Here is an 11853-nt window from a genome sequence, read left to right as displayed (position 1 = left end):
CAGAAGGCTGGTGGTTCAAACCCATCAGCCACTCCTTGGAAGGACGATTGGGCAAGCTCCTTCTGTGGAGATACTGCCTCAGAAACCCAAGGAGGGGTTGTTATGAGTTGGAAATGACTCAATGGTAGTGAATTTGGGGTTTTTTGGAGATAAAGTACTTAGAACTGTGCCTGGCACAAATAAGCCCTTCAGACATTTTAGCCATTATGGTTTGTGTCTTACTGTTTAGTAGTAATTGTCATGGTCTCACCCAGAGAATAAGATAAAGATTCAACTCAGATCACGTTGCTGGTGATACATACCTTTGACAGTTTGATGTATATCCTTCCACTCTTTTCCGTGCCTGTTACTTTTTCTTCTCAAAGTGAGATCACACTGGACAAGCTTCCTGCTTTTTAAACTGACTACATGGAGAATATCTTTCTGGTTCATGTATTCTTCTACATCATTGTTGTTAATCACTGCACAATAGTGTGGATATGTCATAATTTATTTAACCAACACTTATAGCTCAACTTTTAGGTTAGTCTCCCCCTTTTTTCAAAACAATTCTGCAGTAGATATCCATCAGTGAAAACATTGCTCACAGGCATAATTTTCCCCTCCTAGGATAAATTCCTAGAAGTGAAATTTCTAGTCTGTGGTATGCAAACTTGGAAATTTTTTATATTAAGAGCAAATTATCCTGGAAGATCATACCAATGGACATTCCCACCAACAGGGCATAGAAAGCCAGTTTCTCTTTACTGTAACCACCACTAGATAGTATAGTTTTTAAAATTTGTTTTGTTCTTGTCCTTGACTTAAAGCTCAACTCTCCCATTTAGGGACTGGCTTCTCTGAGGTTGGCAGTGATTCTTCCTTCAACTGGTGCTTCCTATTGGAACATTCTAGATGGGCCCACACAGAGTCATTACTACCCTAAGACGCTTTTCCTTAGTCTTCCTGGACTAGAATAGAGCTCACCAAGCACACAGTGGTGGCAGGACCCTTGTATTGTCCCTATACCAACAACACTCTGAGTCTGGCTTGCTTTTAATCACCTTATCCTACAGTGTTTTTAGGCTGGAAATTTGCTGTTCTCTGAGACATTCTAGAGGCCAGGCCAGTGAGAAACAGCATCTTCCCCTTGTCCCCAAGCCACAGGAAGCTAGCTGAACCATCAGGGTCACAATCAGCAAATCTCAGAGGCACTTCCGTAACCAGGGGAGTCTCTGGATAGTGTTGTTTTTGGTGTTAGGTGCCGTCGAGTCCTCTCCGACTCATAGCGACCCCATGCACAGCAGAACGAAACACCGCCTGGTCCCACGCCAGCTCCACAATCCTTGCTATTCTTGAGCCCATCGCCACTGCCACTGTGTCAATCCATCTCATTGAGGGCCTTCCCCTCTTTCATCGACCCTCCACTTTACTAAGCATGACATCCTTCCCCAGGGAATAGTCCCTTCTGATACCATGACCAAAGCAGGTGAGACAAAGTCTGGCCATTCTTGCTTCCAAGGAGCATTCCGGCTGCACTTCTTCCAGGACAGATTTGTTAGTTCTTTTAGCACTCCATAGTACTTTCAGCATTCTTCACCAGCACCACAACTCAAAAGCATCAACTCTTTGGTCTTCCATATTCATTGTCTAGCTCTCACGTGCATATGAGACGATTGAAAATATGGCTTCTGGCAGGTGCACCTTAGTCCTCAAGGAGACATCTTTACTTTGGGTAATGCAAGTGGTTAAATGTTCTGTTACTACCTGAAAGCTTGGCTAGAACAAAAGGCAGCTTGGAAGTAAAGCCTTGCAATCTGCTTCTGAAAAACCACCACCTTGAAAACTATATGTAGCACAATTGTACTTTGCAGTGCATGGGGTCACCCAGAGTCAGAATCTACTCAGTGACAACTAGTTTAGTTTTTCCTTTCCCCCTACCCCTCGTACATCATCTTAGATTTTGGTTGTGACTAAAAAAAATGTATCTAAAGAGAAAGGAAGGAAGAAGCAGCATTGAGAAAGAGCTCAGGCAAAGCAGTCATCATCAGAGAATTTTGAATTGGAAAACATTTTTTTTTTTTTAATTTAAACTACAAAATACGCAAGGGATCTTGTTGCTAGCTCTTGGGAACAGCAATCTAGCCAATGATGTTTTCTCTTGGTTCCTGTCATGGGTTGAATTGTGTCCCCTCAAAATAAGTGTCAACGTGGCTGGGCCAAGATTCTCGGTGGTTTGGCAGTTGTGGAATGAAATAGTCACCCCCCCCCCATGACATGATCTGATGTGATCAGCCAATCAGTTGTAAGGGGATTAGGGTGGAATGCAATACCCTTACCCAGGTCACTGCCCTGATCGAATGTGTGGGGAGTTTCCCTGGGTTGTGGCCTGCGCCACCTTTTATTTTGCAAGAGATAAAAGGAGAGAGAAGTGGGCAGAGAAGGAGGGATCTGACTTCTGCCAGAAAGAAGAGCTGGGACTGAGCATATACCTTGGACTCATGGTCCTTGTGCTGAGAACCTTCTAGACTCAGGGAAAGATTGATGCCAAAACAGTGGAGATCTCCCAGGTATGCTAGGCCTACAGATGTTGGAAGGAGACTGAGGTCTTCCTCTGACAGCTAACCAGAGAGAGAAAGCCTTCCGTAGAGTCAGCACCCTAAACTGGACTCCCAACCTCCAAAACTGTGAGTGAACAAATTTTTGTTTGTTAAAGCCATCCACTGTGGTATTTCTGTGATAGCAGCAGTAGATAATTAAAACAGCCCCTGTTTACCCTCAGAGGGTGCTGAGGACCAAGCATAGAAGGAGTGGCTCAGGTGATCCTGGTTTAATCTGGGGTTGGTATATTGCATTTTCCATTTCTACATGAGCTCATGTAGAAATACCAGAAAACACAGAAAAATATAAAGAGGAAAGTTGAAAACACTTCCATATCCAACCACCAGACCATAATATTTGTTGACATTTAACATCTATGTGGAATTATAGCTGTAGTACTATCATTTACTTAGATATATATACACACACATATTTAATTTTTACAAAAATGAGATAATACTGGACATGCTTTTTTATAACCACCTTTTAAAGGAATCTGATTTTAGTGGCTGTGTTTTATTCATTCAGTTCACTTTAATTTGCTTATCAATAAATATTTATTCAGCACAACTATCTGCTTGACTTGGTTGGCTCTAGCCACTAACGATAAGCTGTGAATTAGACGTGGTCCCTGCTGTTGTAGAGTGTATGTTTTGACAAAGAAAGACATGGAGGAGAAAATGTCAGATGGTGATGAGTTCTATGATGAAGTGATGGGCTAATAATAAGAGTGGTATCTGTGTGCTGGGGATGGAGGTGTCTGTGATTGGATACATAACAGTGAGTGTGAGTTAATGGGAGAGAAACAGTTTAGAAAGGAGGGTGACAATGGCTGTACAACTTGAAGAATGTCATCGGTGTCACCAAATTTTACGTGTAGAAACTGTTGAATCGGTGTATGCTGTCCCATGTATAGTCTCAACAACAACACATAAAATACATTTTTGTAACATTGTATAAGAAAACAAACCAAGATTGGATGCCCAAGAAAGGTCTTACTGGGAAGTGACAGGATAAAGTCAGCCATGTCATGATCTAGAAATAGAGCATTCTGGGTGGAAGAAATAGCAATGCAAAGATTCTGCAGAGGCAAGTCTTTTGGGCTTGAGGAATAGAGAGAAGGCCCTCGTGGCTGGAGTGGGGAGTGAGGAGACTTAAGAAAAAGGCAGGCGACAGATCACGGCTTGCCCTGAGTTTACTCCAGTCACTAGTTGATTTGTAAGAAGCCATATAATTTAATTGATCATCTGCTGTTTGATTTTAGTTATTACATTTTTTACTGTTGTATATATCTCTGTGTTGAATATTATTTTATATAAATCTTTGAGCATATCTAAGATCATTTTCTCTGGATAAATCTTTATAATGAAACCAATCAAAACGTTTGAAATAGTCTTCCAGAAAGCTGGTTCATACTTATATTTCTGTCAGAGAGTAAGGTCTTTTCCCCCACTCTCCCCAACATAGAAAACATGTTTTGAAGTGTACAGTGTATGTGTGTGAGGATGTATATTTCATAGGTGGAAAGTGGTATCTCAATGTTTAATTTACATTTCTTGGTTATCAATAATATTGAACATTTTCCTGGTATTTTGTATTTTTTTTCTTTATTAAAGTGTTTGTATTTTTCTTTTTTAATTTTTATTATAATTTGGGTGAAAGTTTGCAGAGCAAATTCATCTTTCACACAGCAGTTCATACACATTTTGTCTCACGACATTGACTGCAATTCCACACAGTGTAACAGCTCTCTTCCCATTTCCTCCCCATAGTTACCTCTTCCCTGTGTCCTTCCCTCCCATGCACTCCTGCCCCTCAAGCTGTCTCCCTCTGCAAACACTACCCATCTGTTCTCCTGATTGATCACACCAAGGAGTGTATCTACCTGATGTAAATGTTCACCCCATATGCCTGTCTATTGTTTAGCTGGAATTCACAAGAATGAGTTCAATTCCAGACCTGAAGGGTGGCTAGGGGCCATAATCTCGGGGTCTCACCAGGCTCTATCAGACCAGCAAACCTGGTCTTTTTTTTTTTTTTTTTGATTTTGAGTTTTGTTCCACATTGTTCTCCTGCTCTATCCAGGATCCCTTGCACTGATCCCCCTCTGAGAGGTTGACAGTGGTAGCCAGGCACCATCTAGTTCTTCTGGTCTCATGGTCATATAGGCTGAGGATCACATGGTCTACTAGTCCCTTGGACTAATTGTTTCCATGCATCTTTGGGTTTCTTCGTTCTTCTTTGCTGTGGACAAGGAGAGACCTGTCATTGCATCTAGATAGCTGCTTATAAGCTTTTAAGACCCTAGTTGCTGTTTCCCAAAGTAGGATGTGGAACAGTGTTTTTGTGTAGTATGTTATGCCAAATGAGCTTGATGTCCCCTGTGGCCATGGTCCAACTAATCATTCCCTCTAGGTAGCTGGTTGTGGCTAAGAAGCCTCCACAACTTTGCCTCTTGTCAGCTCTACTATACACCTGGACATTTTTACCTCATACAAATATGCATGTAGAAACATTGTCTGCTAACCCTATACGTGGTTGTGGACACTAAAGTGTTCGTATTTTTCTTGTTGATTTGTAAGAACTCTTTACTTACTAAGAGCATTAGCTCTTGGACTTACATGTTGCAAATATTTCCCCAGATTGGCATTTACCTTTAAGTTTGTATGTTTAGTTGGTATAATAAAAGCCAAAGTTTTAAATTTTGTGTAATAAAATATATAAGTTTTATACTGTTTTCTTCCCCCCCCCCTTGCTTTTGTGTTTTCAAAGTCCTTTCCCATCTTATGATCAGATAGTTGCTATAATCATGTTTTCAATTTTTATATTGCCTCAGTCCATCCAGAAATTATTTTGGTGAATAGAAAAATCTTCTGTTTTAAGCCACAGAGGAAAGAGAGAAGGCAGCAGCAACAGAAGCAGGTGTAGACTGGAACGAACCCTCTTTTTGCAGACAAGTGGGTACAACTTGGTTATAAAATTCTAGCATCAGTGTGCAAGGAAGAGAGTCATGAATTTGATTAGAACTTAGAAAGCTGGTGGAGTCCTTGTAAGAGATTTCTGTTTATAGAGTAGCAAATCATTTTTCTTTTCTAACGAAGTAGTCATCTATGATAAAGACAAATTACCCAGTTTTAAGAACAGCTTACATTATTAACAAGATGGCAGACACTCTTTCATTTAAATTCCCCTGAGCCACCAAGGATATGGCTAATAAGGGGAAAAACTGTCAAAACTCTTATTAGTTGGTTGAGTCTTATCCTCTTACAACAGAGAGAAAATGTTTTTCTGGAAGACAGTTTGGTCCTATGAAAGTTTTAAGTGTTCAAATCCTTTGACTTAGAGGTTCTAATGCTAGGCTGCATGCCTGTGGATATAATCACAGTATGTCTAAGATGCATGGAAAGGAAGATTCATTGCATCATCATTTAAAAAGCAGGCAAAACACTGGGAATCATGTCTGTCAAGAGCAGCAGACTGGTAGAATAAATTATCTGTGAATGACTTTGCAGTGGTGAGGAAGAAAGAGGTAGGACTCCAAGTACTAAAATAGAAAAATCTCTGAGATATATCAGTAAGGCAAAGAGCAAGAAGTATATATGGTGCTGTTAGGAAAGTGTGGAAATACAGAAGTTAAAGTGAAAGGAAGACAAGAAAAGTAGCCATGATCTCAACAGATCAGAGCAGGTTTTATTGAAGAAAAGCCCAGAGAGTCGGCTCTAGGAGCAACGTGAACAATGCCAGTCACAGAATAGAGCCGGCCCTTGGGGAAGTATTGCCCCCCCTTTTATAGGGGCCTCTGGTAGCATAGTGGCTAAGGCACTTGGCTGCTATCCAGAAGGCTGGCGGTTCAAACCCACCAGCCACTCCTTGGAAGGAAGATGGGGCAATCTACTTCCGTAGTGATACTGCCTCGGAAACCCAAGGAGGGGTCGCTGTGAATCGGGTCCGACTCTACGGCACATAACAACAACAACAACTGGTGAAGGGCACGGGGTTTTGCAAAACTTGCAGTTTCCAGGAAGCAGGGTTGTTTTTTTGGCAAGGCTGAGGAGAGTGTGGAGTCTGCAGGCTGGTAATTTATCTTTGAGGTTTCACCAGGTGGGGGAAGGTGTGGGGTCTGCAAGCAGAATTCATCTTTGAGGATTCAGGGTGGCTTAGTCAAGTTTACAGTAGCCAGGTCAGTCCTTCAGGTATGATCCCTTCTATCTGAAGAATAAAACATCCCTGTAGGTGACATGGAGCCCTGGTGGCACAGTGATTTTGTCTGCTAATCAAAAAGATCAGTAGTTTGAACTCAGCAGCCACTCGGGGAAGAAGATATGGTAGTCTGCTTCCATAAAGACTAACCAAAAACCAAACCCACTGCCTTGGAGTCAATCCCAATTCATAGTGATCCCATAGAACAGAGTAGAACTGCCCCATAGGGTTTCCAAAGCTATAAACTTATGGGGCAGTTCTGCTCTGTCCTATAGGGTCAGAATTGATTCAACAGCTACCAGTATTGGGCATTTATAGATAATATGATGTTATAGTCTTTTTTTCCTTCTTCCTGGTAGAATACATAACTGTTGGGGACAGATAGGATAGTTGCATATGGATCTGGGAGGATACATGAAGAATCTGAAGGAATAAAACTGATGGGGGTGAGGCGACATGAGACCAATTGTTCATTTTACATCTTTTGTGTATTGTTTCAATTTTCTCTCCATGCACATTTGTTACTTTGATTTATATTTTTAAATACTGTGTTTATCCCGGCAGAGATAAAATGGGTTATTTGCATTTCCTTCTTGATACCTTTCAGCCTTGAAAACCATATTTATGTGTATGGTGAGAGAAGTGTTCACCGCATATTAGCATCTGAAGAAACAAGCAAAAATACAATTGGCAGAATTCAGAAAAGGCGGGCACGGCTGTTTGGAATTATGCTGTTATGCTAATTTCTTGGAGTTTGCATTCCTTTGTTGTCATCGGAATGTTGCACATTGTGTTCTCTTTCTATTTTGGGGCGTACTATTTTGTTTTGCATTGCCTACGCCCACAGCCTTGTTCAGTACTGCTCCTGCCCTCCCACTTTCCATGGCCTGCCACGCTGAGCACTGTTGAGCCAATGGGAAAGCTGCTTATTGCGAGGTCCATGCACGCTTGGTTGGGACGGTGTCCACTCCTGCTTCCTGTCCAAAGACGTTTCCTTTCGGTGTTGCAGAGCTTCCTGAGGAGACAAGTCTGTCACCTCGGTGGAACCTCTGCCCAGTCCTCATCTTGTCCTTTGATGGTATTTTGTTGTTGGTTGCTGGTAGAGTCTACTCTGACTTGTGGCATCTTTATATGTAACAGTTTGGAGTGTTGCCCGGACCTGTGCCGGCCTCGTGGTCCTTCTGTGTGTATATCTGCCAGCACTGTGTTGGGTAATGGCCTGTTATGAGCCAGAACGTTTTCTGTGGCTGATTTTCAGAAGTCGATCGCCAGGCCTTTCTTCCTAGGCTTCCTCTAGGAGGCTCCTGAAACCTCCCACCATGGGTGACCCTGCTGGGCTCTGAAATACCAGTGCGCAGCTTCCAGCATCACAGTGACGCTCAAGTCGCCACAGCACGGCAAGCTGACAGACAGGTGATGGCATTTGATTTTAGGAATACATATTTTGATGTCTAGAGGCCCCGGATTTAGAAAGTGTTTCCATTCCTGAGCCCAGCCTGGTGAAGGAGCGTTTTCCCAGCTGTTGTGTCATTTGCAGGAGAGCCTCTCGGATGAGAAGTTCACATGGGGGAGGATGTTTTGCATTTGCCCTCACCACTGGATCATTCAGTCTGCTGCAGATTTCTCCTCCAGGGATTAAAGTAAGCAAATACATTGATTCACCAGGATTGCTGACAGTTCCAGCTCAGATCTGACCTATTACTGTTGTCTGGAATTAGGAAATGCTCACAGATTATGTAAGAAACCTTCTGTTTTGGGGGCGGAGGGAGTTGACATCATGTTTTGCATCATCAGCAGCTCATTTGCTCTCGAAGGTTCTGGCACATGATGTGAAGGCAGGAAGGCAGTGTGTGTTCTGTTTCCTGAGTAGTGTCCACTGATTGCTGCACAAACGTCAGCAGCTTCAACATGTCTCTTTTCGTGGGAAAGTGCTCTGGAATCAGACTCTCTGGGCTTTAGCCCCTGTTGGTCCACTTCTTAGCTTGTGCCCTTGGGCACATTCATGCCTCTTAGCTGAGCTGTGACTGTTTTCACCCATGTTGTTGTTGGTTGCTGATGAGATAGCTGTGAGTCATGGCACCCTTATGTATAACAGAATGAGCTGTTGCCTGTCCCGCGCCTGTTCACGACCATTGGTACATTTGAGTTCATTGTTTCAGCTGTTGGGTCAATCCGTCGCATTGAGGGTTTCCCTTGTTCTCATTGCCCCTTTGATCCACATGGTTGTCATTGGCTAATCTTCTGAAGTAGATCAGCTTTCCTAGGCTGCTTAGTTTGGAAGCTCCGCTGAAACCTGTGTACCATGAGTGAGACCCTCATGGTACTTGAAACACCAGTACAGCTTCGAGCATCACAGCAACACACAAGCCACCATGGTATCATGAACTGATGGATGAGCGGAACACAGGGTACTAAAGATACCTGCCTCAGAGTGTTCTGAGGAGTGAGTGAAAAATTGAAGGGAAGTCCTAAGGATAGTGCTTGACACATAGCAAGCAGTCAGTATAAGCTTAGTTGTCCTTATTATTATTGTTACCAACGTCATCGTTATTTATAGGCTCAATCACCATAGGGGAGCTCTGTTGGCATAGGGCCTAAGGCATTGGACTGCTAACCAGAAGGCTGCTGGTTCAAACCCACCAGCCACTCCTCGGAAGGAAGATTGAGCAATCTGCTTCCATAGTGATACTGCCTCGGAAACACAAGGAGGGGTCACTGTGAGTTGGATCCGACTTAACGGCAGTGAGTTTGGTCTTTTGGAATCACTACAGAACTGAATATTGGTCCTGTGAGTAAGTTGCAATTGCTAGGCAACCCCTACATCAAAAACTTTATGGTGGATACAAGGGAAGCCACCTTTATTTATTGAATCCTTACAGTCTGCCAGGCTGTGTGCTTGGTCCCATCTATGTCATACTTCATTTCAACCACCCAGTAGCACCATAATGCATTTTAATTTCCTTGTGTTGTAGTGGGTTCCATTTCTATTTGATACTTACTAGCTGTGTGGTCTTATTTTCTTACCTCCTTGTGCCTCAGATTCCTCATCAGTAAAATGGGAATAATAATAGTAGCTACTTCCTTGGATAATTGTGAAGATTAAAAGTGTTAATATATATTTACTCGTCAGGACAATGTCTGGCACACTTTAAGCACCATGTGAGTGTTTGCTAAGCGTGTGTAATTACTGTTCTCGTTAGCACCGTGGAATGTTGAAAGTGGGAGAGATCTTAGAGCAAAGCTGGTCTAACCTGGTCATGTCACAGGAGGGAAAACTAAAGCCCAGAAACAATAAGGGACTCATCTGAATCACCCGAGGATACTGGCAGAGCTTCTCCCTGAAGCCAGGTCACCTGACTCCCAGTGCAGGAGGGATTTCACAGTGGGAATAATGCCATAACTTGACAATGGTGATATGGTTCAAAAAGATGACATCCTGGGGTGAATTTATTTCCTTTATTTTCCTGCATGTAGGACTTCTTTAGATACCACTATCATTCTACCTATAAAGAAAATGCTTGGTTTTTCCACCTCAAGGGGCTTATTGATACGCTGTCATAAGACAGATTTTACTTTCTCATAGCTCTATCAGACCATTCTCATCTGGGTCTATTTAACTGTTCAGTGTGATTGACAACATTTTTTCATTTAAACCCTATATGATTTTTTTTTTAATTTTAGGTATTAAAGTACCCTTTAAAAAAATCGGTAGTACAGTTTGAACTAATCAATGCCTTCTTCTATGTAAGATTCTTCTTTTACCCTTACAGTTTTTGTTAAAACAATCCAAAGCAGGCAGTTCTTCTTTTTACCAATAGATGGCATTGTCACGGCCAAGTAACCAGATGAATACAGGAGAAGTTACCTAATAAGTAGAAGTGCTAGTCAAACTAAGCAGTGAAGAGTGGGTAGAGTTGTGCACTTCGCCACCTGACACAGTGATGGTGCAGGCTGAATGGGCTAAACAGGACAGTGTGATTTTGGAAGAAAATCTAGTTTACTTGTTACCTTTTAAGGTCACCACTTAATCTGGCTCAAATTACATTTCCCTACTTTGTGGTGGGATAGTGCCTAAGCCATTTGACTGCTAACCAGAAGGCTGGTGGTTCAAATTCACCAGCCACTGCTTAGAAGGAAGGTTGGGCAATCTACTTCCATAGTGATACCGCCTCGGAAACCCAAGGAGGGGTCTCTATGAGTCAGATCTGACTCCATGCAGTGGTTGCGTTTGCGTTACTTTGTGGTAAAGGGATCTGAAAGTCTTCCTAATGGACTGAGATAATTTCATTCCAGGTGAGTCGAGGCACATTTCCCTGGACTTTGTTGCCATAACCTGCTGTGTGTCTCCTGGAGTGTCCACCTTCCCAGCCTTTTTCTCAGAGTGAGCGCTCCATGGTCTTCTCTCAGAATTAGTGAGTTCAGCTCCTCTGGCATGTGTACAGCAACAGTGGTCTATCCCATACAGTCTGATGTCTTCAACACAAGGACCCTTCTGGTTTTATGCACTGATGACTGATGTGTTTTCAGGTAGTCTCCAATTTATGATGACATATCCAAGCTATGATAACCGCATGTGGGGTCATCCCTTTTTTTTGTTTGTCTTTGATACAGCTTATCTTTAGTAATACGTTGTAGCATGTAATTTGCTGATGTTGTCATTCTCAAATGTTAACTCAGATGTTCAATTTTATGATTTACTGTTCAGAACACTAGCTTTATAAAGGTACTGATAACAAATGACAATAATAATTAAAAATTTTTTAAAAAGAGGTATTTGATTTATGTCAGAACTGACTTAAAATGAAGTCATTGGAACAGAACCCCATTGGAATAGAACCCCAACATAAATCGGGGACTACCTATAATATATTTGGCTGCCATTAAAATCTTGAGTTCAAATTCATAATGTATTTGAATGAGGGATATGGACAAATACAGACACGATCAGAAGAAAGCAAAAAAGATGGTCCATTCATACAGAGACACTTACTAGTGAGCTGTTACGTGTGTTTGTTGTGCCATGCTCTCGGCTTTAGAGGTGTGTCAGCCATGATCCTTGACCTCCAGGTTTTG

Source organism: Orycteropus afer, unplaced genomic scaffold (assembly GCF_000298275.1).
Source record: "Orycteropus afer afer isolate SDZICR_OR568_19922 unplaced genomic scaffold, OryAfe1.0 scaffold00037, whole genome shotgun sequence".
NCBI lineage: Eukaryota > Metazoa > Chordata > Mammalia > Tubulidentata > Orycteropodidae > Orycteropus > Orycteropus afer.
The sequence above is the reverse complement of the archived record's forward strand: the minus strand, read 5'-3'. Positions refer to the sequence as shown.